Source organism: Podarcis erhardii (assembly GCF_964252035.2).
Source record: "Podarcis erhardii genome assembly, chromosome: 1".
Lineage (NCBI taxonomy): Eukaryota > Metazoa > Chordata > Lepidosauria > Squamata > Lacertidae > Podarcis > Podarcis erhardii.
In genome coordinates, this window is record NC_138497.1 from 125,781,926 (window position 1) to 125,807,165 (window position 25,240).

A 25,240-nucleotide genomic window follows, 5' to 3' on the forward strand; every position below is an offset into this window, starting at 1 on the left:
CTATCTATCTATCTATCTATATCTATCTATCTATCTATCTATCTATCTATCTATCTATCTATCTAGATACAGTGGTGCCTCGCAAGACGAAAAGAATCCGTTCTGCGAGTCTCTTCGTCTAGCGGTTTTTTCGTCTTGCAAAGCAAGCCCATTAGTGGCTTAGCGGATTAGCGCTATTAGCGGCTTAGCGGCTTTTAGCAGATAAGCGGATAAGCGGCTTAGCGGCTTAGAAAAAGGGGGGGAAGGGGGGAAAGTCGGAAAAACTCGCAAGACATTTTCGACTTGCGAAGCAAGCCCATAGGGAAATTCGTCTTGCGAAACACCTCCAAAACGGAAAACCCTTTCGTCTAGCGGGTTTTTCGTCTTGTGAGGCATTCATCTTGCGGGGCACCACTGTATAGATGATATAGATATAGATATAGATATAGATATAGATATAGATATAGATATAGATATAGATATAGATATAGATATAGATATAGATATAGATATAGATATAGATATAGATATAGATATAGATATAGATATAGATATAGATATAGATAGATATATCATCTCATGTTGCATAGATGTTGAGGACTGGAGACCTGCTGTGGGTGGGCTTGTCATAATACTACTGTGGGATTTTGAATACACACACACACACACACACACACACACACACACACACACACACACATATACATATATACATACAGTATACGGATGGGAGAAAGCCTGACTCCTTCTCTGCTAACTTCCCTAACAAGCTCACTTGAGCAACCTGCCACATTTAGCTGAAAATACAGGGCATGCCTGCTAGAGCATTTTCTTCCCTGCTCCCTCTGGAATAACTGCACTCTCACATACTTATTCAGAAACATTTGGTGCTCGGGCTGCCTTCACTTTCCTGTTTTTAGCTTCTGCCGGCCTCTTGGGATTGTTACACAATTGTTCACTTTGTAAAAGAAAGTTTCTGATATGAAGCCACTGGATGCCTAAGCTAAAGCGAGAGATTTAGCCGGCATTAGCAAACATCTAAGATGTGGCTTTATACGGAATATGAACCCTAGGAAAGCCAGACTGTGCGCTGGAGGCTCCTCTCCAGGAACTTTGGGTAAAGATCGCTCCAAAATGTGATATGAAATGATCTTTGAATGCTATTTTCACCTATGCATGCAATTTAATGCTTCCTTTTGCTACAACGTACACATTTCAGACCCATTTTTAAGGCTGGAGGAACCAGGAAGAAACCAAAGACTGAGACAAGTAGTGGGAAAGGAGAACTGGAAAAAAGAAATATTCACAACTGGCAACCAATTGGGTTTCAGATAGTACATGGGTAATGGTAAAGGTAAAGGGACCCCTGACCATTAGGTCCAATCGTGGACCACTCTGGGCTTGCAGTGCTTATCTCGCTTTACTGGCCAAGAGAGCCAGCGTACAGCTTCCAGGTCATGTGGCCAGCATGACTAAGCTGCTTCTGGCGAACCAGAGCAGTGCACGGAAACGCTGTTTACCTTCCTGCCGGAGCGGTACCTATTTATCTACTTGCACTGCGTGCTTTCAAACTGCTAGGTTGGCAAGAGCTGGGACCGAGCAATGGGAGCTCACCCCGTCGCGGGGATTCGAACTGCTGACCTTCTAATCGGCAAGCCCAAGGCTCAGTGGTTTAGACCACAACACCACCCGCGTACCCCAGTACATGGGTAGACGAGTCTAAAAAGGCCAGAACATTTTTTTATTAGGAATGATAGATACTGAGATACCAAAGGACCAGAAAAGATTGTTTATGTATGCAACAACAGCCGCGCGGATGCTATTAGCCCAGAGGTGGAAGGAAGAGATATCCCCAACCAGACCAGAGAAGAATGGCAAACCAAGTTGACGGACTATGCTGAAATGGCAAAATTAACTGGGAAGCTCAGAAATCAAGAAGACAAGAACTTTAAGAAAGAATGGGGAAAGTTTATAATTTATTTACAAGACCACTATAAGCAAGTTAAAACGTTAGCAGGATTTGAATCATTCTTACAAAGTAATGGAAAGTATGGATAATTTAGAAGGATAAAAATTTGGATAAGTATTGATATGCAGTTGTAAATATTATCATTAGTATCCATGTAAGGGATGGTGGAAAGTAAGGAGATTCAGAGTAATCTCAATAGTTGGATTCAGAACTGTTTTTTGTTACATGTTTATACTTTTTAAAAATCAAATAAATAAATTATATAAAATAAATAAAATAAAAAGACCAGGACACAAATTTTTATGGCCCTCTAGCGACTATGATGGCTCATTTACCAGACGTCTTGTATTTAGTGTTAACTCTGGAAGTGTATATTCAGTTCTGACCAAACTAGGCCTCCTGGAACATTTAATACACTAAATGTATTTTCTATAAACACCTGTTGGGAAATTTGAAGGGCATAGAGCTATCTGTATTTCTAAATTAAGATTGTGTGTATTGATATTTATCGTACTGTGAATATAAGATGACAATTTTGGTTTGGTTTTCCCCACATTTTTTTTCTTCTTTTTATTCCTTTAATAAATTTGCCAAAATTTTAAAAATAATGCTTTAATGAATACTTACGATAAAGAAAACTGTTTCTTATTAAAGGGCTAGTGAAGGGTCAAGATGTTCACAAACACATGGGGTTATAATACAACAGTTTAGGCACCAAAAATATTAAATTTCAAGTGCCTTAGGCTGTTGAATTCTTGCAACACTTTTAATCTGCTGGGGGGGGGAGCAGGGATCTGATGTCCATTCTTTCTCTTTTTAAATAAATTTTATTTATTGAATTTTCAAATTTTACACATTTTTCTATAGACATGACACTGAACTCCGCTTGTGACCTCCCATCCTCCCTTCCATGATGTTCTATATATTCCCTTAAATGCTGCATATATATTTTTATTCTTAATCTATCGATTTAATCATCCTAAATTATTCATCTTAATATTTCTAAGCTGTTACTCATTTTTTTTCAAATCCTGCTCATGTTTTCATAATACTATAATATTTCTTTAAATATTCTACAAAACACTTCCTCCAAAAAATCATTTCTTTATTTTTATCTCTAATTTGGGCTCTTAGCCTTGCCATTTCTGCATCCTCCATCATTTTCATAAGCCACAGTGTCCATTCTTTCTCAAAAAATTCTTTCTCCGTCACAGCTGCTAATGTTTCATGTTTAAAATTTTTATTTTTTACCAACAACCAAAACATCAACAGTGAAACCCCCCAGGCGGCTGATACATTGGGTTTACATAATCAATAATAACATATTCAAATCAATTGTATATGTACAATTTTATATACGTTGACACTCCTCCATCCACAAGGTTTATTTAACTTTTAACATTTTAATTGCCCCAAATTGTTCAAACCTACCCAAATAATTCAATATCTTCTCAAACCAATCCTCCTCTTTCTCACTGACCTTAAACCCTTTCATTCTGTGTATCTTCACAGTTAGATATTCTAAAATTATAATATTATTCAGTTTTTTCCTGCTAATGTATCTCACTTACAGACAGCAAACTGAGGTGGGAAATGTTAGGTTTGGCCACACATCAAGTTCCTGGCTCTGTAGGAACAGGAGCACAAATCCAAGCCCCACTTAATAAACGCCCTGGACCATATTGTTTCCGTATAAACTTATATGAATAGAAAGGATCGAGGAAAAAGTGCCCGTCTTTTTCTGCTTTCACAAAGTGTGCTTGTGCTTGCCTGTCGGTTTCTGTGAACTCTACGGCATGCACATTTTGGCTCCCTGTGTGGTCCAAGTGCGAAGAAATTTGGAAAGCAGCAGGTGTGGCTTCATCCCACAAACAGGGTGTGCTTGTGATTATTTGTCCTCTTGCAACAGGCCCCCCAAGTTGACTGTGTGAACCAGAAGTTAGCAAACCCTTCTAAATGTGACGTCACAAAATCAGGTGTCAGCTGGGAAGAAATGGGAGCTGAATACTACACACTAACCTGGATCCCAATCCACTCATCTCATGGGTAGGGGTGCGGTCCATTCAAGATAATGCAGTCTACTGCATATAAAGCTTTGAGCGAACACAACCAGTTCATAAGAGCATCCACAGGCATTTTATTCACAGAGAAGGGCCTACGGCAGGGGTCAGCAAACTTTTTCAGCACGGGGCTGGTCCAATGTCCCTCAGACCTTGTGAGGGGCGGACTATATTTTGGAAGGCGAAAAATGAACGAATTCCTATGCCCCACAAATAACACAGAGGTGCATTTTAAATGAAAGCACACATTCTACTCATGTAAAAACATGAGGCAGGCCCCACAAATAACTGAGATGCATTTGAGTAGACACATTCTACTTATGTAAAAAACACGCTGATTCCCAAACCGTCTGCGGGCCGGACTGAGGCGGCAATTGGGCCAGTTCTGGCCCCTGGGCCTTAGTTTGCCTACCCATGGCCTACGGCCTCAGCCCAGTATACCTGAAGGAGCGTCTCCATCCCCATCGTTCTGCCCGGACACTGAGGTCCAGCTCCGGGGGCCTTCTGGTGGTTCCCTCACTGCAAGAAGCGAAGTTACAGGGTACCAGGCAGAGGGCCTTCTTGGTAGTGGCGCCCACCCTGTGGAACGCCCTCCCACCAGATGTCAAGGAAATAAACAACAATCTGACTTTTAGAAAAACATCTGAAGGCAGCCCTGTTTAGGGAAGTTTTTAATATTTGATGTTTTGTTCTGTTTTTAATGTTGTATTGCATGGGTAGGCAAACTAAGTTTTAAAATGTCAGAATGATTGTAAAATCAGTGAAATGTAAATATTTGAAAAGTATAAATATTTTAAGAAAAAGTGTTGCAGAGATTTTAAAGTTTCCACAAGCCACCTCCTTTGCCTGCCTGTTTATCCCTGCAAGTCCAGGCAAAACCGACGCCGTTCAAGACCTACCATATTTTTCCTTGTATAACACGCCCATGTGTATAAGACGTCCCCTATTTTGGGAGACTAATAATTAAGAAAATACAGTATCCGTGTATAAGACGACCCATTATTTTAAACATCAAAAAATTAGGAAAAAATATAGTCTTATATACAAGGAAAAAATACATGGGCAAGACCTGCCAGCGATTCCTATCGTTTGGGGGAAATCGCAAGCCAGCCTGTCATTAAGGAATCAGCCAGAGGCCAGACATCTCGACAGCAATAAGCAAAGCCTATCAAGCTATGAAAATCGCGCCCCCCTCCTTGCAAACATGTCAGGGCCTGAACAAATCAGGGCTCAGGTGCTCAGCGGGCCTTTATTATACAGCGGCAGCCCTGGTTTCAACATGTGTTTCCCAAGATCTGGATTAGCATGTGCGAAAAATAATGATTTGGAAAAAACGGCTTCATGTCAGCATGCACCAAGCAAGATATGAAGCCTGTCTATGTAATCATTTTTCTCCATAAGCATAAGGTTCGTTCAGATTAACTGTCTGCACCACTTGGAAAAACATGTATTTTCTTCCGTAGAGTGATTGCAACAGGTACACCTGTTACATTTCAGAGCGGCCAGGGGAGGGGGAATCTGTGACTTGTTGGACTCCAACTCCCAGTAGCCACAGTCAGCATGCTTAAATGTCCGGGGAAATCTTCAAAAATGTGTCGGAAGTGTAAGGAAAAGGAGGGGACATTTTACTATATGGGGTGGGATCACAGCTGTCAACTTACAGATTTGAAAATAAGGGACCAGCAGCCTCGAAAATAAGGGATCAGCAGCCAAAATAAGGGATGTTAGCCAACCAGCTCCTTTCCTTTCCCCCATAATAGAACACCACACCAGAACACCACACCAGAAGGAAACGAGATAGGAAATGAAAGTGAAACCCAGGCTCCTTCTGGCCCTACTTTCATAGTCAGCATGGCCTTGACAGAAAGAGATAGCAGAACCAGTTTAAGCCAGCTGTACTCAGCTTCTCTGAAGGAATGACCCAAACATCATGAACCTTCTGCTTGTTTCTTTCACACAGAGAAGCTTCCAGAAGCTTCTAGAACCCTCTTGAATTAAGCAGAATAGGAAACATCTCTACACATCAGAACAATACTTTCTGCACCAAAGAATGCACACTGACAAATTGATCCCTGTTTTTTGTTTTGGTTTTTTGTACGGACTTTATTGTCTTATGTTTTATTGCTTTTTATGCCATTGCAGTACAATTTTTCCCCTCAAATGAATACACACACAAACGATTTGTACAAGGGAAGCTATTTGAAAACATTTTTCCACTGAGGTACTCTTGTCATCTCTTGAGACTTTGTACATATAGTTGTGCATTCCTCACATACAGACAGAGTGAAGAATAACCGCTTTAAGAATAGCCGTCAAGCAGTGGGCCTGATTGCAGAATGCAAACTTCCCACTCCAGGTGCTATAAACAGACGCTGCATCTTCCTTGGCAAATGTCAGGCTCAGGTGAGCTACAAACGAGTCGCAAGGAGATGCCCGCAGAAGGAAAAATGGAAATATAGTGGGAATGTTCTCCGCGCTCAGTAGTTTCTGCTCCAGGCTCATCATTTTCATGGCTTGAAACTTACCCTCGCTGCACCTTTTAATAATGACACGAATACTGAGCACAAATGAGCATGAAGGGGCTTGTTGTGTTTCTCCTGATCATTTCGGGTTGTGTTGCTCCGAGGATAACAGCAAATGCACAGCTCAGTGGAGGAGCCTTCTGCAGAATTACTGTTTGGCCAATTTCTGAATGGGCCATTCAGAATTGGGAGAGAGAGAGAAATATTTAGCATTTATGTACAGGTTTGGACAGTTCACAGGCTCATCGTACTTTCACTTGACCCATACTTTGACTATATGGTGTAATGATTACTTCCCATGGGTCTGAGACCTTTTCTTGTTGTTCCACAGCTGTAGCTTGCCAAAATCCAATCTTACCTGCTGAATCAGATCTTACCGAATGCCTGGGAAATCCAAAGAGAGATTTAGCTGAGCTGAGCTTCAATTCAGCAGGTAAGAGTTCCCAAATGTTTCATGGCAATCCTTACAAACACTCCAGTAAGCTAGACATGTATTATTATCCCAATGTTGGAGGCAGAGGACTCAGGCTGTAGGAAAAGAATATGAGAGGAACCTTTCTAGATGAAATCAAGGGTGGCTCTAGCCCACTCTCCTGCCTCAGAGGCTAGACTGGTGCCCCGGGAGGCTCATAAACAAGGTATAAATACAATATTTCCATGCACACACTCTGTGCCCACAACATTGGGCATTCAAAAGCCTCTGAACATGAAAGCCTCTTCTAACTGCCAGGACAAATACCATATTGGTCCAAATATAAGCAGCCCCCAAATATAGGCCGCACCCCTAAAATAAGATCTCTTAAATCACAATCTATTTATCTACCTATTTATCTACTTGCACTGGTGTGCTTTCAAACTGCTAGGTGGGTAGGGGACTTCCGGAGGCGGCGCGAACGGCAATGGCTGCCCTCTTCTAACCGGGAGAGGGAAGCTCCGCTGAGAACGGGTCGTCCGCTGCGGCGAAGCGGAGACCCACTTTGAAAAACCACAGGCGGCAGAAGCCTGTGGTCTCGGGACCCGGCGGGCGCCAGGAGCAGCCCCCGAAACGTTGAAGGGACCCCGTAAGGGGCTCCGGATCGCGGAGGGGGTAGCGGCGCTGTGGGTCGTCTCGCAATCAACGGAGCGAAGCCGCGTTGCTGCTGCCGGTGAGTGCTGACCTTTCTTCCTGAAACCTCTGATTCGGAAAGTAACAACCCGTGAGTAATAAGGACTTTACAAAATTTTAAGATCTAAAAATAACGAATTTGGCTGAAAGCGGAGTGACGAAAAACAGGAAGTCCGTCTTCCGCTGACACTGAACTTCAAAGTAAAGAGCTGGAGGAGTGGAGGCAAAGAGTGAACTTTCAACCTAACTGATCTGGGCACCCACTGAAATTACTTTTAAGCAGATTAAGGACCCTAAGTAATTGATCTTAGGACTTCTATTGGGATTGTGATACCTTTCTTCTATTTGGATTACAATTTAAGTAAGAAACCCAGGAGCTGGAACTGCCTGAGCAGCTGAGCAGTCAGCCTGCAGACTTGGATACTTTGAACTTAAACTTTGAAACAATCTGAGGGAGTTTGGACTTGCTACTTTGAAGCACCTTTCGGAATTCCAGTAAGCACTGTCTGAAACATTGTGGCTTTTTAAATACTAACTCTGCCAAAACCTATCTTAGTGAAGGTTCCTGGACATTGATTTAGACTTTAATAATTTTATTGGAATTGATCTCTTCCCTAAAGACATTTTAAGCTCCCCCTAGAGGATTTGGGACTTACAACAGTGACATTGTTTTACTTTCTTTTTCCCGGCCTCCTGTTTGACTGTTACCATCTGGGCCGTTGTTTTCTCATGGGAACAACTCAGCTTGACCTTGACTTTTAGATAACTTTGGAATGAGTGGCGCAAAAAGAAAGGGACCAAAAACCAGACAATCAACTCTAACAACCTTAACCGCAGCCTCACAGGCACGCAGATCATCTGTGCCTACTTTGCCTTCTGAGGAAGAAGCTGCTTCTCTGCCACGGGCAGGGGAGGGAGAAACTGAGGAATTACAATTGGAAGATATGGCCTCAGGAGCAACTGGCTCTATATTAGAGAAAATTCTTGAAAAATTGGATTCTTTGGACAGAAAAGTTGATCAGCAAACAGCTAAAATTGATCAAAACACAGAATGTTTAAATAGACTAACTGGACAAGTTGCACAGAATGCACAAGCAATTGGAGAACTGAAGGAGGCTGCAGGTGAAAATCAGAAATTGGCTGAGGATACCAGCCAAAGATTGGGAGAGTTAGAAAAAGAGGTAAGACCACTCAGTAAACAAGTAGGTGAACATCAGACCTATCTTTCCATGATAGAACTGCAGAACAGGGAGACCAACTTAAGGATAAGGTCGGTACCAGAAGTGGAAGAAGGCAACCTAGCTGAGTTTCTGACTAAAGAATTTTCCAAGTTTTGGAATCTAGAGGAAAAAGACTTTAAAATCGTATCAGCTTTCAGGCTTGGAAGACTTATAAAGAAAGAGAAGCCCAGAGACTGTTTGATAACATTGAGATCAAAGGAGGAAAGGGACAAGATTTTGGGCCTGCATTACGGAAAGTCACTGGACATCTTGGACAAAAGAATTGAAATTTACAAGGATATCCCTAAACAACTGTTGGACCTTAGATCTGACTATTTGGAAATAGTAAGACTGTTGAGGAGCAACTCAATCATCTTCAGGTGGGATTTTCCCCAAGGATTATCTTTTACTTTTAGAGGGAAGAAGATTAAAATGAGAACACTGGAAGACAGAGATAAGTTTCTGACTGCATACGGAGAGGACCTTCACAAAGGACTTGAACTACCTTCGGGGCCTGAACCACCAGGGGTACCTGTACCCTCGGATCCTGAAGACCCGGAGAACAAAGTACCACCCCAAGGAAAATAACCAGATTTATTCAGGATGTCTCTGCAACTTTTGAGCTGGAATATAAATGGCTGCAACATCCCGGAAAAAAGGAGGAAATTTTTTCACATATTAAAAAAGGAACAATTGGACATTATTTGTTTACAAGAAACACATGTGACTAGGCTCCATAGAAAAGTATTAATAAATAAAAGGCTTGGCCAGGAATTCATATCTTCGGACAGAGTAAAGAAGAGAGGTGTGGTCATATATGCAAAAGAGAGCCTTTCACCTAAATTTCTATTTAAAGATGAACACGGAAGAATTTTGGCAATCGAAATACAACACCAAGGAGAGAAAATCCTGATATTAGGAATTTATGCCCCAAATGAAGGGAAATCGGAATTTTACAAGAAGTTGCATGAGATTATGCTGGACTATCTGGACTACAACAACATCATTATGATGGGAGATATGAATGGGGTCGTATCAACTAACATGGATAAGTCACAAAGCCAAAACGTCACAAAAGATGGAAGACTACCAAAGACCTTTTTTGAAATGACAGACAATATGGATTGGATTGATATCTGGAGAACGAAGAACCCCTTGGGAAGAGAAGGAACATTTTTCTCTGAAGCCCAGCTGACTTGGACAAGAATCGACCAAATATGGATAACTAGAGGTCTGGCACCCAAGGTCAGACAGGTGGAAATCTGCCCAAAGACCTGCTCCGACCATAATGCACTGAAAATGGATATGACACTATTACCAACTGGTTCCTTTAGATGGAAGATGAATGACAATTTGTTTAGAGATCAGGAGATCATTAAGAAGGCCCAAAAAGCTTTGAAGGACTACTTTGAGATAAACATGAACACTACGGTGGAAAAAAGAACCATTTGGGATGCAAGCAAAGCCGTGATGAGGGGGTTCTTGATACAACAGAATGCTGTAAAGAAAAGGACACAAAACGAGAGGAAAGATAAGATTTTGGAGAAAATTAAAGAATTAGAGAAGAAGTTAAGATTAAATCCGAAGTCACAGCCGATTCTGAGAGAAATCAAACTTTATCAAGCACAATATTCTAAACTGATAAATCAGGAAATAGAGTGGAAGATTAAACTAATGAAACAAAAAACCTTTGAATCGGCAAACAAATGTGGGAAACTGCTAGCGTGGCAGTTGAAGAAGAGACAAAAATTAAACACAGTTACAAATTTGGAAATTGAAGGAAGAAACATTCAGAACCCCGCGGAGATTAGAAAATGTTTTCAGAAATATTTCAAAAAATTATACACTCAGGGGCCGCAGGATGAGGTTGAGATTAAACAATTTTTGGGGAAAAATGGACTTAAAAAACTGTCACAAGAAAATAGATCACTCCTGAACAGTAAAATAACACGACAAGAGATTGAACAAGCCATTCAGAACATGCAACTGGGCAAATCTCCAGGGCCAGACGGGTTGACCTCCAAGTATTATAAGACATTAAAAGACTACTTGATACAACCACTGATGGAGGTCAGCAATGAAATTATAGAGGGGAAGAGGGCGCCGGAATCGTGGAAGGAAGCTTTCATTACATTGATACCTAAATCGGAATCCGAAAAGACACAACTTAAGAACTATCGTCCCATCTCCCTTTTAAATGTGGATTACAAAATATTTGCAGACATTTTGGCAAGTAGATTTAAAAAAGTTTTAAATGAAGTAATTCACAAGGACCAGGCAGGCTTTCTCCCAGGTAGACACGTTTGCTAATACAAGAAACATTATTGACATCTTGGAACTTTTGCAAACAGATATAAACACAAAAGCAGTGCTAATCTTCATAGACGCGGAGAAGGCCTTTGATAATATCTCTTGGAAATTTATGAAGGGAAATTTAAAAGAAATGGGAGTGGGACGGGGTTTTGAAAATGGGATTGAGGCAATATATTCAGAACAAAAGGCTAAATTGATAGTTAACAATGTGGTCACAGAAGAGTTCAAAATTGAAAAAGGAACACGACAAGGCTGCCCGATTTCCCCTTTGTTATTTATCTCGGTTCTGGAGGTGCTCTTAAATATGATTAGAGGGGACCGGTTGGTGGAAGGGATTCAGGTTGGAGCGAAACAATACAAACTTAAAGCCTTTGCAGATGACCTAGTGTTGACACTGCAGGAGCCAGAATCTAGTACAAAAAGAGTATTACAATTGATTCAAGATTTTGGTTGGGTGGCGGGATTTAAACTAAATAAACAGAAAACTAAGGTGTTGGGAAAAAATTTGACAGATACAGAGTCAGAACGGTTTCAGAGAGAAACAGAACTAACTGTGGTTAAAAAAGTAAAGTACCTAGGGGTAAATATAACAGCAAAAAATCTGAGTCTATTTAAGGATAACTATGAAAAATGTTGGTCTGAAATTAAGAGAGATTTGGACAGTTGGTCAAAATTGAAGCTTTCTTTGTTAGGCCGAATTGCTGCTATTAAGATGAATGTATTGCCAAAGATGTTGTTTTTGTTTCAAACATTGCAGATTGTGGACAAGACGGAGTGCTTCCGGAAGTGGCAGAGAGATATCTCTAAATTTGTCTGGCAGGGCAAAAAGCCCAGAATTAAGTTTAAGATATTAACTGATGCGAAAGAAAGAGGGGGCTTTGCCCTGCCAGACTTAAAGTTGTACTATGAAGCCGCAGCTTTCTGCTGGCTAAAAGACTGGCTACTTCTCGAAGACACTGATGTACTGGACCTGGAAGGTTTTAACAATGCTTTTGGTTGGCATGCATACTTATGGTATGACAAGGTTAAGATCAATAAGGCCTTTAAGAACCATATTGTCAGGAAATCAGTATTTAATGTCTGGACAAAATACAAAGACTTATTGGAAAACAAAACTCCGAGGTGGCTTTCACCCCTGGAGGCTAAGGCCCGAAAAAGACCCAATATGGAGGCCAAATGGCCAAAATATTGGGAAATATTAGAAAAAGATGGAGACAATTGGAAATTGCAGAGTTTGGAGAAAATGAAGGATAAAGTGCGAGACTGGTTACATTACGCTCAGATTAAATAAGTTTTTTAAAATGATAAAAAGCTAGGGTTCCAGGTGGAGAAATCGAAGTTGGAAACAGAATTGTTAGAACCAAAGACCAAGGTATTATCAAGAATGTATAACTTGCTGTTAAAATGGAATACACAAGACGAAATGGTTAAATCGGCTATGATAAAGTGGGCACAGGACATTGGATATAACATTATGTTTGAGGACTGGGAAAGGTTGTGGACCACTGGGCTGAACTTCACTGCATGTAATGCTCTGAAGGAAAATGTAATGAAAATGATATATAGATGGTACATGACCCCAGTTAAACTTGCTAAAATATACCATTTGTCTGATAATAAATGTTGGAAATGTAAAGAAAGTGAAGGAACATTCTTTCACCTCTGGTGGACCTGCCCTAAAGTGAAGGCCTTCTGGGAAATGATATATAATGAGTTGAAAAAGGTATTTAAGTATACCTTCACTAAGAAACCAGAGGCCTTCCTTCTGGGTATGGTCGGCCAGAAGGTGTTAAAGAAGGGCCGAACATTTTTTATGTATGCAACAACGGCAGCAAGGATACTCATCGCTAAGAATTGGAAAACTCAAGATCTACCCACACTGGAAGAGTGGCAGATGCAGCTGATGGACTACATGCAACTGGCCGAGATGACTGGCAGAATCCGAGACCTGGGAGAAGAGAGGGTTGAAGAAGACTGGAAGAAATTTAAGATTTATCTACAAAAATATTGTAATTTGGTTGAATGTTAAGAAGGATGCTAGATCATAAATAATTGTCCACCACTGAATTAGATCTGAATTTGACGATAAGTGAGATTAAGGAAAATATAAACTTTCTGGAGAACTGCTAGATTCTATTTAAATGAGCGGATATAAGGTTGTAAACAAGATGATAATTTGCTTGGGAAAAAAAATTAACGATGTAAGTGGGAGCGGGATACGTGAGGGAGTCCAAAGAAGTGATGAAACTATGTTATGATATAAGTAAGGTTGTTTATTATTTATGTATTGTATTCAAAAACTTTAATAAATATTTATAAAACAAAAAACAAAAACAAACTGCTAGGTGGGTAGGAGCTGGGACCGAACAACAGGAGCTCACCCCATCACGGGAATTCGAACCTCCAACCTTCCGATCGCCAAGCCCTAGGCTCTGTGGTTTAGACCACAGCGCCACCCGTGTCCCATTGTGTGTGCTGCATCATGTGATTGATTATGCGGATTGGGGCTTACCTGCCTCCCCCAATATTTTATTCAAGTTGGCAGCCATGTAGCTGTGAGCTGGTTGTTTTGCTGGCTTTCTATTGGTAAGAAGTTTTTTCCAAAATAAAAATAGCATAGCCGCACACACAAAAACATTGGATAAATTAATAGGATCCAGCTTCTCTCATTGCTGATTTGAGTTGCACCGACACATGCAAAAATGAGAGTTAGTGCAAAGTACAAAGACGCCTGCTTCTTGAGAGAAAAGCAATGACAAACCTAGACAGCATCTTAAAAAGCAGAGACATCACCTTGCCAACAAAGGTCCGTATACTTAAAGCCATGGTTTTCCCAGTAGTGATGTATGGAAGTGAGAGCTGGACCATAAAAAAGGCTAATCACCAAAGAATTGATGCTTTTGAATTATGGTGCTGGAGGAGACTCTTGAGAATCCCATGGACTGCAAGAAGATCAAACCTATCCATTCTGAAGGAAATCAGCCCTGAGTGCTCACTGGAAGGACAGATCCTGAAGCTGAGGCTCCAATACTTTGGCCACCTCATGAGAAGAGAAGACTCCCTGGAAAAAGACCCTGATGTTGGGAAAGCACAAGGAGAAGGGGACGACAGAGGAGGAGATGGTTGGACAGTGTTCTCGAAGCTACCAGCATGAGTTTGACCGAACTGCGGGAGGCAGTGGAAGACAGGCGTGTCTGGCGTGCTCTGGTCCATGGGGTCACGAAGAGTCGGACACGACTAAACAACTAAACAACAACAACACTCCGCCTTCAGCATCATTCTTGAGCATCACCCAGAGCATTTTGTCCCTTCCTGTCAGTGCATGTAAGTCTGACATGTAGTCTGTGCAGTTCACCCTCATCCCACCGGTCTTTAGGCCTGTTCATACATGCTTGAACGTTGCTTGGTGACTCAGCAAGGCTACTCAATATCCCAAGATGCACGGCAAGGTGAGAGGCACTGGGTTACTGGAACGCTCTGCCCTGGGTGTTAGGCGCTTCATTCACCCATGCCAACCACCACCCGATGCCTATATGAGGCAAGCCTATCTGGATCTCTCCTGGTAACTGGCAGCGGCCGATAGGAGGTTAAAATGAAGGTTCAACCAGTGGGTTGGTGGTCCATTTACCTGGGTGCATCAGTCATCAAATGAGGGTCACGCACGTGGACCACGGATAAGGCTCAAAGACTGTAGAAGCACTGTGACCATCTGTTCCTGCAGATCCTGGCTGCCACTCATGCCATCTTGAAAATGAGAATCATTTGTAGCCTGTTCATATCAGCGAGATTATCCTTCTCCAACCAACACATTCGCCTTCCTTTTTCCCCCTTCATTCCGCATTAGGTGTCTAACAGCTAAAGCAAAACAATACCAGCGACAGAGGCGAACGACGCTGTCATAATAACTAAAGTTATTTTGCCAAGCGTGGCTGGGTGTTTGTTCATAGAGGCAACTGTAATATAATTGCCGGGAATCAATGGCAAAAGCAGCGCGCGCTGGGTTTCCTGCCCAAAGGTATTACGCCGGCTTGTCGTCTCTAATGGTATGTCTTTATGGAATCGTTCTTGATTCTCATTGGTACCATGTCAGACTCATAAAATGGGAAGCTCGCATAACTGACAAGGAGATCCCTCAAGGCATGAAGAACACAGGGCATATTGAAGCAGACAGTTAATTTGTAGCTGTAAAGAAATAATGATATCATCATAAAAACTCTAAAAATCAGATTCCGCTCAGACTCTTGAAAACCACCGGATGTATATACAGACGGTCATTGGCATAGGCAGTTTCACAGACAACCGAGAAGCTCTGAGCGCCTTGTCCTGCAGGACAATACTGCCATCTTCTGGATGCAGGAGAACTTGGATGCTTCTGGAATATTAGAACATAGGAACATAGAACTGTAGAGATGGAAGGGACCCAAGGGTCATCTAGTCCAACCCCCTGCAATGCAGAAATCTCAGCTAAAGCATCCATGACAGGTGGCCATCCAACCTCTGCTTAGAAGCCTCTAAGGAAGGAGAGTCCACAATCTCCCAACAGAGACCATTTTGCAGTCAAACAGCTCTTCCTGTCAGAAAATTATTTCTGATGTTTAGCCATCGGTTCAAGTCCTACCCTTCAGAGCAGGACAAAACAAGTTTGTCCCCTCTTCCATGTGACAGCCCTTGAGATATTTGAAGATGGCTACTAGTAGGTCACCATAGCCTCGAGTATCTCTCTGATGAAAATAGGAACATCCTATTCTATCACTACCACCACCACCACCCACCTGCCTGGGTTGCTTCCAACATAGAGTGGTGCCTCGCAAGATGAAAAGAATCCGTTCCGCGATTCTCTTCGTTTAGCGGTTTTTTCGTCTTGCGAACCAAGCCCATTGACAACTTAGCGGATTAGCGCTATTAGCGGTTTAGCGGCTTTTAGCGGCTTATCGGCTTATCGGATAAGCGGCTTAGCGGCTTAGAAAAAGGGGGGGGAGAAAAAAAACCCCGCAGGAACTCGCAAGACATTTTCATCTTGCGAAGCAAGCCCATAGGAAATTCGTTTTGCGAAGCGCCTCCAAAACGGAAAACTCTTTCGTCTAGCGAGTTTTCCGTCTTGTGAGGCATTCATCTTGACGGGCACCACTGTATATAAAACATAATGAAACATTAAACATTGGAAAAAAAAACCTTCCCTATACAGGGCTGCCTTCGAATAACATACCCGCCAACATTTCTCCAATGAAAATACGGACGTCCTATTCTATAACAACAACCACCATTTTATTATTTGTACCCCACCCATCTCACTGGGTTACCCCAGCCACTCTGGGCGCCTTCCAACATATAAAAAAACTTAATAAAACATTGTTTTAAACAAGTGTTTTAAACTTCCCTAGATAGAGCTGCCTTCAGATGTCTTCTAAAGGTTGCATAGTTACTTATCTCCTCGGCTCAGGGGTCACATAAATCCATACCTTCCAACATTTCTCCGATGAAAATAGGGACGTCCTAAGGAAAAGCGGGACAATCTGGGATCAAATCAGAAACTGGGATGGTTTCTGTAAATCCAGGACCATCCCTGGAAAATAGGGACACTTGAAGGGTCTGGGTCACCTGCCCACCTGGCTAAGTCACATGGTATTCCTGGTGGCCATTTCTATGTGACTGTAATGTTGGGTGAGGATGAGAATCCCCACACCTAGGAATCCTGTCTTTCTCAACAGAAGCTGTTGTCTTGTTATTTATTCCCTTTTCAACACTGCCCTGGGGGAGAGAGAAGCTCTCTTTCTCTCTGTGCCTGCCAATTTGGTGGCTCCATATCAAATTCTGTTTGAAAGCAGCTAAAACTATGAGTGCCGCGATGAGCTCTTAAGTCCCAGTGTGACCTGCCCTTGTACAACAGGCTGAGCCTTAGAAGACATCACAGAGAGCGAGCTGCAGTCGGTGCATGAATATCTTGGATCTTTGAAGTGTCTCCATCGAAGAGAGCAAGATGATTAGGCTCCCTACTTGAGACACGGAAAAGGCAGCTGCAACATGCATCCTAACAGAGGAATCACCTTTCGTAGTTCTAATCCAGATAATCCCTTGCTGAAAATTTATGCAGGGATGCTACTATGCCAGGGTAGGGGGGGAATCTCCCAAGAAGCATTTTTCTACATTGTGTATGGCTCATTTTTGTCTCTCTGGAGTACCTATAGCTGCAGATATTCTGTGTGAAGAGGGAGTCGTAAGCATCTGATGTATCAGACTGCATAACATATGAAGCACCAGACTTTTGCCTAACACTTTGAGCACCAAGTCAAATCATTGCTGGCTGAGCTATCAACCCTCTCTTGGGATGAACGCATCTCCTGGGGTTTTGTTTTCAAATGCCCTGTCAGCCGATTCAGACCCACTCTCCTCTGTGGTTTCCTTTCTCTGCTTTCAGCAGCAAACCACGGCCCCAGAAACAAGTCATCCAAATATTTTGCCACAAGAGCAGGTGAGAATTTTTCTTGTCACCACTAACTTCACGAACACGGGGCAGAGAAAGATGGCTTATGCCTGTGATGAAGAGTCTTGATGTGCTGTTTGCAGGACTGTCATGAGCAGAGAAACCATCGAAGGTGTATAGTGACTGTGAGCAGCCTTCAGCAAGGAGAAAAACCTATTTGAGCTTTTCCAAGCCCCAGGATATGTCTTGCAACTGGAAATGAACTTCAGAAATGTTCAGCCCAATGGCAATCCAGGGCTTCATCTCATACGACTGAAGAAAAGAAATCCTCTAGCCCAGAGTTTCCCAATCCTAGGTCTCCAGTTGTTTTTAGACTACAACTGCTATCACTGCAGGACCAGTGGTCAGGGATGATGGGAACTGTAGCCCAAAAACAGCTGGAGACATAAGTTTGAGAAGCCCTGATCTAGCCAAATACGATGGAAGAAGCTATAGCTCAGCCTTTGAACTCCAACTTTCCATCAGCACGACTAGCACAGCCATGCTGTCTGGGGATGAAAGAGTTCTAAGCATTTAGAGGACACAAAGATGGCAAAGGCTGAACTAGCTCTTCCCTTTTGTGTAAAGATCACCTTGTTCCTGCATTAGCCCGATCTATTTTATGGGAGGAGTTAATTAATTACTTGCAAATAAGGAAGGCTGAGCTAGGAGCAGCCTCTCTCCCGCTCTCTTGACTTCATTTCAGAAAAGCTTCAGGCTCCTGTCCCTCTGAAATCTGAAAAGGACTCTGGCTGCATATACAGTGGTACCTCGCAAGACGAATGCCTCGTAAGACGAAAAACTCGCAAAACGAAAGAGTTTTTCGTTTTTTGAGTTGCTTCGCAAGACGGATTTCCCTATGGGCTTGCTTCGCAAGACAAAAACGTCTTGAAAGTTTGTTTCCTTTGTCTTGCAAGTTTGTTTCCTTTTTCTTAAAACCGTGCATTCAGTTCGAGGAGCAACTCATAGCACGCGGTGTGGTAGCCTTTTTTGAGGTTTTTGAAGACTTTGGTGATTTTTGAAGCTTTTCCAAAGTCCGTGCTTCGCAAGACGAAAAAATCGCAAGACGAAAAAACTCGCGGAACGAATTAATTTCGTCTTGCGAGGCACCACTGTACACTATGTCAGTTTGCATTTCTTAGTGCAGAAAGTATTGATCTGATGTGTAGAGATCTTTCCCTTATTCTGCTTGATTCAAGAGAGTTCTGGAAGCTTCTCTGTGTGAAAGAAGCAAGCAGAAGGTTTGTGATGTTTGGGTTATCCCTTCAGATAAACTGAGTACAACTGGCTTAAACTGGTTCTCTTATCTCTTTCTGTCAAGGTCGTGCTGACTATAAGTTTCTCTATCTCTTTTCCTTCTGGTGTGGTGTTCTGTATATAGTATGCTATATTGTTAAGGTTTAGACTTATTATAAGTTATTGTAAGCTTAAGTTAAGTCTGCTACAATTGGATTTCTTATGGACAGTGCCAATCCTGAATGTACAGTGGTCCCTCAGGTTACAAACACTTCAGGTTACAGACTCCACTAACCGGAAGTAGTACCTCGGGTTAAGAACTTTACCTCAGGATGAGAACAGAAACTGTGCACCGGCGGCTCAGTGGCAGCGGGAGGCCCCATTAGCTAAAGTGGTACCTCAGGTTAAGAACTGTTTCAGGTTAAGAAAGGACCTCCAGAATGAATTAAGTTTATAACCAGAGGTACCACTGTATTGAATTTGTGCCCATTATACTCATTGGCCTTCAGTAGCAGCAAAGCTCTGCTGGAGCTTTGCCTCTGGTCTATTTTTTGGAAATAGTGTTTCTGCAATGTGTTTAAGTTTTACTCTGCTAACTATACATTGGAGTCTGCTCTGGATCAATATTGAGTAGAATTCCATGACTTCCTTGGATCTTGCAGAGTTCCACAAAAAAAAAAAAAAAAGGCTTCGTGTCGGTCTTCACCATCGTGAGGGAAAGAAAGTTAACTTTTTAAAGGTACATTTGTTTTACTAGAAAGTTCCCAGAATTTGGTGCCAGATAGCAAGGGTGGTTTGATGCTTTCCACACATGGCACAGCAGAGGACAAGGCCTAATATGCATGGGGCCTGTGGTAATTGCCACAGGAAAGATGCAAAACACTTTGCCAATCAGTGCAGGGAGTGAAAATAGGCTTATTTGCTCAATATAAAATGCTTCGCAGTCATTCATAATTAACTCTCAATACAAAGCAATTTTATGATTTAAAAGAATCCTTTAATTTCTAAAGAGGCCTGGCGGTGCACCAGCAATCAACAAACATCTTGGCAGCCATTCAGACAGCATCAATTGACAGCTCCTATAATTTCATCTCATTATCATGTTTACAGGCACATGCGCCAGAATCAGGTAAATTTGGAAGAGAACATTAAGCAAAGCAAATGCGCCACCATGCAATGTGTATCATTGTTGCAGAGAATATGTGTTTACTTTCCAACATCTCCCCCCCACCGCCTCCTTTTTGAATAATTCAAGGCTGGGGGGGGAATTAAAAGTTCATTACACTGGATGTATTTGTTTTATTTAGAGGGATCTCTAGATGGCTTAACCAGAAAACTCTAAGCAGTGTCAATAATTTTTTTAAAAACCAACAAAAGCAAGATAAAATCTACAATGTTTTAAATCAAATATAGCTATGCATATTCGTTTTTAAAAGCTTTTGTTGGTTTTATCTGTGTTTTGTTGATAATGTTTTTCCCTTGCATTTTATTAAATTATATCTCAGAGTAGGCTTGTTGAAATAAACAAGAGCCATTAAGAAGCCTCCGTCCCTTTATTCGGCTCCAGAGTTTAGCCCACAATATGTAAATAGAATCATAAATTGATGTGGCCAGTTTAATAGGAAGCAACATAGCTGTTTTTAATACAGTCGTACCTTGGAAGCTGAATGGAATCCGTTCCAGAAGTCCATTCGATAACCAAGGCGCAGCTTCCGATTGGTTGCAGGAGCTTCCTTGCAGCCAATCAGAAGCCGTGGAAGCCGTACCAGACATTCGGCTTCCGAAAATCGTTTGAAAACCAGAACACTCATTTCTGGTTTGTAGTCCCAAAACATCTGGAGGGCCAAGTTTGGCCATGCCTGCAATAGATAGATGATATTAAAACATGAAACGTGTCCAGAGGAGGGCAACCAAAATGGTCAAAGGCCTGGAAACGATGCCTTATGAGGAACGGCTAAGGGAGCTGGGCATGTTTAGCCTGGAGAAGAGGAGGTTAAAGGGTGATATGATAGCCATGTTCAAATATATAAAAGGATGTCACATAGAGGAGGGAGAAAGGTTGTTTTCTGCTGCTCCAGAGAAGCGGACACGGAGCAATGGTTCCAAACTACAAGAAAAAAGATTCCACCTAAACATTGGGAAGAACTTCCTGACAGTAAGAGCGGTTCAACAGTGGAATTTGCTGCCAAGGAGTGTGGTGGAGTCTCCTTCTTTGGAGGTCTTTAAGCAGAGGCTTGACAACCATATGTCAGGAGTGCTCTGATGGTGTTTCCTGCTTGGCAGGGGGTTGGACTCGATGGCCCTTGTGGTCTCTTCCAACTCTATGATTCTATGATTCTATGAAATTCCAGTGGAATGAGCTTCTTCATTGGTTTTTCCTGCAACAAACTAAGCAACATCTTAAAGATCAACAGACTTACTGTGACACCAGCTTTCATGGATGATGGTCCACTTTGTCAGATACATGAAATGTTACTCTCAACTGACAGGTACAGGTACAGAAAGAAACAGGTGCCAGGTGTTATTACAAAGCAAGGCTGGAAAGGTCAGCGATGGAAAAGATAGATGTGTCCCTCGCGTTACTTTGCAGAGCACAAATGTAAACAGGATTCGGTGAAACAAAAGAGTAAGAGGTTCAGGGTAGATGTGGCTCACTCCCAACTGGGGAAGAACAGCCAAAACAAGATAAAAGAGTGTACATAAAGACCAAACAATGGGACAGTTGCATCCTGCGGTCAGCTAGCCACTCCTAGTTCCTAGCGAGACCCAAGTTTCACAGCGTCAAATCCACAAATGGATTTCAACTTAACGGCTTCCTGCTACAGGAACATTTTCCGCCGAAGGCTGGCGACTTTCTCAAGCCTGTTGCAAGATGTACAGGGAGATTTTGCTTTATTTATTTAAGGTTTGCTGTGTCAGTCCTAACCTTCTGAGCTCTGCTTCTGAGAGGGCGAGGATATAGTGGACATCCTTGTCCAACGGCCTCCACCAGCTTCTGGAGTAGATATGGCATCTGCTGCAGACGTCCCCCACTGAGAGCTACGGAAAGCTCAGAAGATCTAAGGATATCACTGGTGGTGTTCCTGCAGGTGGTAGCATGGCAAGATGGGGTGGAAGGGGGTTAGCCATGGGTCTACTGAATCCGTTCTTCAAATAAGGATATCATCAGGGCTTCTCAGTTGGGCCTGTATGGAGGTGCTGCCGCGAAAACGGAAGGAAAAGTGACCCCAAAAAATGTTGTGGGAATGTTAAGGATACAGTGGTACCTCGGGTTACATACGCTTCAGGTTACAGACTCCGCTAACCCAGAAATATTACCTCAGGTTAAGAACTTTGCTTGAGGATGAGAACAGAAATCGTGCAGCAGGAGGCCCCATTAGCTAAAGTGGCGCTTCAGGTTAAGAACAGTTTCAGGTTAAGAACGGACCTCCAGAACGAATTAAGTACTTAACCCGAGGTACCACTGTAGTAGGAAAGGATATATTGAATAAATATTATCCTTCCTTCAGTCACGTGACTGAAGTGATGTAGCAGAGCAAATTCCCCTCAATATAGCTGGGAGATAGTTTGCAGATTCATTTGAATCTCTTAGTAAAGATTATTTCCTGATGTCCCCTTTAATCCCTCCTAAAAGAATAAAGACACAAGAATCTTTCTGAGTAAAGTAACAAAAAGTTTACTCGCATTTCAGTTCACAATTTGATCCCTGAAAGGCAGGCTTTACTTGGTAGTTACACAGAGTGAGTTTGTCTCATAGGGAGACTGAACTCATGTGCTGCTGGCTGAGAGCCAGCGGACAGCAAGAATTACATTAATAGAACAAAATGGCTGCAGGGGAGCAGCATGGCAGCAAGAGAGAGAACAAGACAAGACAAGACAAACTAGACTGAGAAAATGGCTGCATGACTTTGCTCTTTTATGAAGTCAGCCAGAGCCATGCCCATCTCCCAGAGACCAGTGGAGCAGGAAGCTACACTGACTGGATGTCCCCCTGCCTATGTCCACTCTAGGGAAATAAGGAACATTGCTCTTGACTGTACCAATGGATTACATCCCACAAATGTCACAAAAGGGGTGGAACAGGCCGGAGACAGAACAGGCCAGGGCAGCAGCCTTAAACCCGCACAAATCAGTTGTATCCTGTATAGTAAAAACACATTGACGTTGCAATGGTGAGTGGGATTGCCAAAGACGCCTGCCCACTTTCCGACCTCTTTTTATATTTATATTTTTTATTTTTACCAAGCACACCATTTACATGTGTAAGATGTGGGCTAACTGTACCTCACCGAAGACTCCTAAGTTTAGCAGTCATGGAATAAAAGGATAGTCCCTTTTGTGGATCAGAAATTAGTTAAGTAGTAGAAAGTAGGAATATATAGTCAGCTCTCCAAATGGAAAGATGTAGAAATAATAATAATAATAATACAGTGGTACCTCAGGTTAAGTACTTAATTCGTTCCGGAGGTCCGTACTTAACCTGAAACTGTTCTTAACCTGAAGCACCACTTTAGCTAATGGGGCCTCCTGCTGCACGATTTCTGTTCTCATCCTGAAGCAAAGTTCTTAACCTGAAGCACTATTTCTGGGTTAGCAGAGTCTGTAACCTGAAGCGTATGTAACCTGAGGTACCACTGTAATAATAATAATAATAATAAATAAATAAATAAATAAATAAATAAATAAATAAATTTTATTTATACCCTGCCCTCCCCAGCCAAGACCGGGCTCAGGGCAGCTAACAACCAATAATAAAAACAAGTAGATTAAAATACAATTTAAAATATTAAGATACAACATTAAAACATTAGGATGCAGGCTCTTCACAGGAGAAAGGAAAAAGAAAGAGGGGGAGGGGATCAAGTTGATTCCAAGCCAAAGGCCAGGTGGAACAACTCTGTCTTACAGGCCCTGTGGAAAGAAATCAGATCCTGCAGGTTCCTGATCTCATGAGACAGAGCGTTCCACCAGGCTGGAGCCAGTGTTGAAAAGGCCCTGGCTCTGGTTGAGGCTAATCTAACTTCCTTAGGGCCCCGGGACCACTAGGGTGTTGCTGTTTATGGACCTTGAGGCTCTCCGCGGGGTATACCGGGAGAGGCAGTCCCGTAGGTACAAGGGTCCTAGGCCGTGAAGGGCTTTAAAGGTCAAAACCAGCACCTTAAATCTGACCCTGTACTCCACAAATGTAACTACAAACTTAATTCCCCCTCAAGGATCAGTATTGGGACCTGTCTTTAAAAACATGTTCGTAAATGATGTACAGTTATGGGTGAGAGGTGTCAGTTTGCATTTCTTAGTACAGAAAGTATTGATCTGATAAGTAGAGGTCTTTCCTATTCTACTTAGAACTGAGAACTCCCAGGTAAGTTCCGCCCACTATTGTGTGGGCTGGGCGATCCCTCCCCTTACCTGGACAGCTCTCTCCTGGCAACACCTCCCCAGCTGGGATTGGATAACTGGCAGAGGTAGGCGGCTACCTCCAAGTGTCCAGCTGGGGGGGGGGGCGCGAATCCAGGCCTGTACTGCCGGGAGCCACATGGGATGGGGGGGCTGCACGCAACCACAGAAAAGGTACCCCCCATTTGATGTGGGGAGCGGTCATTACAGTGGTGCCTCGCAAGACGAAAAGAATCCGTTCCACGAGTCTCTTCGTCTTGCGGTTTTTTCGTCTTGCGAAGCAAGCCCATTAGCGCCTTAGCGGATTAGCGCTATTAGCGGATTAGCGAATCAGCTGATAAGCGGTTTAGCAGATCAGCTGTTAAGCGGCTTAGCGGCTTAGAAAAGGGGGGGAGGGGAAAAAACCCGCAGGAACTCACAAGACATTTTCGTCTTGCGAAGCAAGCCCATAGGAAATTTGTTTTGCGAAGCACCTCCAAAACGGAAAACCCTTTCGTCTAGCGGGTTTTCCGTCTTGCGAGGCATTCGTCTTGCAGGGCACCACTGTATCTCTGTTCCAACAGGACAGAAGTACAGCAAGATCCCCACAGAGCTTGCTTGCCAGTAACTGTAGGAGATGACCAGAGAAGTCTTTTTCAGATCAACTTTAGATCCCTGGAGATGCTGTAATCTATTTCTGGCTACAAGGTCTCATCTGCTCTCCATCATGACACAAGAGACAGCAACAGGATGCACTAAGTGTCTCTTGGGTTTCATTTTTTAAATTCCTATATAATTAATAAAGCAGGTTTGGGAGCGAAAATACCAGCATTTTATCAAACACAATATATGGAATTGACGAACCAGGAAATAGAATGGAAAATTAAACAAATGAGACAAAAGACTTTTGAATCTGCAGATAAATGTGGGAAGCTACTGTCTTGGCAACTGAAAAAGAGACAAAAATTGAACACAGTGACATCACTCGAAGTAGATGGGA